Below are 2,548 nucleotides of genomic sequence, written 5' to 3' on the forward strand. Positions count from 1 at the left end.
ATAAAAAAGTTCATACCAAAAATATGAATCCATTTAATAGTAAATGGATTAAATGCTCTAACCAAAACACATATGGTGGCTGAATAGATGCTGTCTACAAGAGACTCATTTCAGATTGAAAAACATACAAATTGAAAGTAAAGGGATGGAAAAAGATATTTCATGAAAATGGAAACAAATGAAGGGAGAGTAGCCATATTTATATCAGACAAAATAGGCTTTATTATTATTTTTTAATTAAAAAGACTTTTTGCCTTCTTTTTAAATTAAATTTATTGAGGTGACATTGCTTAATAAAATTATATAGGTTTCAAGTGTGCAATTCAATAGTATATCATCTGTACATTGCATTTTGTGTTTACCACCCAAAGTCAGATCTCCTTTTGTCACTAAAAGTTTTACTCTTATCTATTTCTCTTCTTTCTGCCTTTCCAACAAATGCTATAGCAAGAGACGAAGAAGGACCCAGCATTTTCACTTCTGGGTATTTATCCAAAGAAACTCAAAACACTAATTCAAAAATACATCCATATGTTTATTGCAGCATTATTTACAATAGCCAAGATACAGAAGCAACTAAGTGTCTTTCAGTAGATGAATGAATAAAGAAGTGGTACATATATACAATGGATACTACTTAGCCATAAAAAGAATGAAATCTTGCCATCTGCAACAATATGGATGGACTTAGCATTGTGCTAAGTGAAATAAGATAGATGGAGAAAGACAAACATCATATGATTTCGCTTATATGTGGAATCTAAAAAACATAGTAAAGGAACAAACAAAGCAGAAACAGTCATAGTAAAAGAGAACATTTTTTTGGTTGCAAATGAGAGAGGGAGTTGGGAGGAATGGGGGAAAATGGGGAAGGGATTGAGAAGTACAAATTGGTAGTTACAAAATAGTCATGGGAATGTAAAGTACAGCATAAGAAATATAATCAATAATATTATACTAACTATGTAAGGTGTCAGGTGAGTACTAGACTTATCAGGTGCATCATCTTGTAAGTTATATGAATGTTTAGCCACTATGTTTTACACCCGAAACTAATGTAATATTGTATGTCAACTGTAATTGAAACATAAAAAATAATTTTCAAAAAGTAGTTTCTCATTCCTTTGTACTTCTTTGAGGATTAGTATAAATATTTAAAAGTATGTTCATTGGCCATCTGTATTATGTCTTTATATTATTCATGTATTTTGCACATTTTTATTTTTAGTGTTTTTTATTATTGATTATAGGAGATAATTCTATAGTAAGGATCATTAACTTTTTCCATTTTTTTCTTGTGGTAAAACACACATAAAATTTGCCATCTTAACCATTTTTAAGTGTACAGTTCAGTGGTATTAAATACATTATGTTATTCAACCATTACCACCATCCATCTCCATAACTTTTTTCACCTGAAACTGAAACTCTATGTCCGTTATATATTAACTCCTCATTCTCTCTTCTTTCTAGCCTCTGGAAATCATAATTCTACTTTCTGTTTCTATATTTTGACTACTCTAAATACTTCATATAAGTGGAATTATATAATATGTGTCTTTTTGTGACTAGCTTATTTCAGTTAGCATTATGTTCTCATGGTTCATTCACACTGTAGCACATTGCAGAATTTCCTCCCCTTTTAAGGCTGAATAATATTCTACAATATACATATACCATATTTTGTTTATTTATTCATCTGTTGATGGACATTTGGGTAGCTTCCACATTTTAGTTATTGTAAATAATACTGCTATGAATGTGGGTGTACAAGTATCTGTATGTGTCCCGGCTTTCAGATCTTTTAGATATATACCCAGAAGTGGAATTGCTGGATCATATGGTAATTCTATTTTTAATTTTTTGAGGATTCACCATGCTGTTTACATTCCCACCAACAGTAAACTAATGTTCCAATTTTTCCACATCCTTGCCAACACTTGTTGATTTGTGTTATTTTGATAGTAGCCACTCATGTGGGTGTGATGTGTTTTTTCATTATAGTTTTGATTTATATTTCTCTAGTGATTAGTGATGTTGAGCATCTTTTCATGTTCTTATTGGCCACTCGTATATCTTCTTTGGAGAACTGTCTATTCAAGTCTTTGCCCAGTTTTCAATTTTTTGTTGTTGTTGAATTTTAAGAGTTCTTTATACATTCTGGATATTAATCTCTTATCAGGTACATAATTTGTAAATATTTTCTCCCCATTCTGTGGGTTGCCATTTTTCTCTGTTGTGTCTTTTAATGCACAAAAATTTAAAATTTTCATGAAATCCAATTTGTCTATTTTTACTTTGTTACCTGTGCCTTTTGTTTTGTACCCAAGAGATCATTGTCAAATCCAATGTCATGAAGCTTTTGTCTTACATTTTTATTAAGAGTTTTAGGTCTTAGATTTAGATCTTCAAACCATTTTGCGTTAATTTTTTTTTTTTAATTGCCTACAGCACCTGGCATTCCTAGGTGGTCTCCCATCCAAGTACTAACCAGGCTCGACCCTGCTTAGCTTCTGAGATCAGATGAGATCAGGCACGTTCAGGGTGG

General features: G+C 31.4%; 1 protein-coding gene and 1 pseudogene across 1 annotated transcript in view; both read right to left on the bottom strand.

Annotated features, from left to right (window-relative positions):
• Positions 1-2,548, bottom strand: part of DNAH6 (dynein axonemal heavy chain 6) — a 262,220-nt gene that overhangs the window by 21,914 nt on the left and 237,758 nt on the right. The window lies entirely within an intron of this gene.
• On the bottom strand, positions 2,443-2,548 carry LOC111745513 (annotated as a pseudogene).

The sequence above is a fragment of the Pteropus vampyrus genome, unplaced genomic scaffold, assembly GCF_000151845.1.
Source record: "Pteropus vampyrus isolate Shadow unplaced genomic scaffold, Pvam_2.0 Scaffold156, whole genome shotgun sequence".
Classification (NCBI taxonomy): domain Eukaryota; kingdom Metazoa; phylum Chordata; class Mammalia; order Chiroptera; family Pteropodidae; genus Pteropus; species Pteropus vampyrus.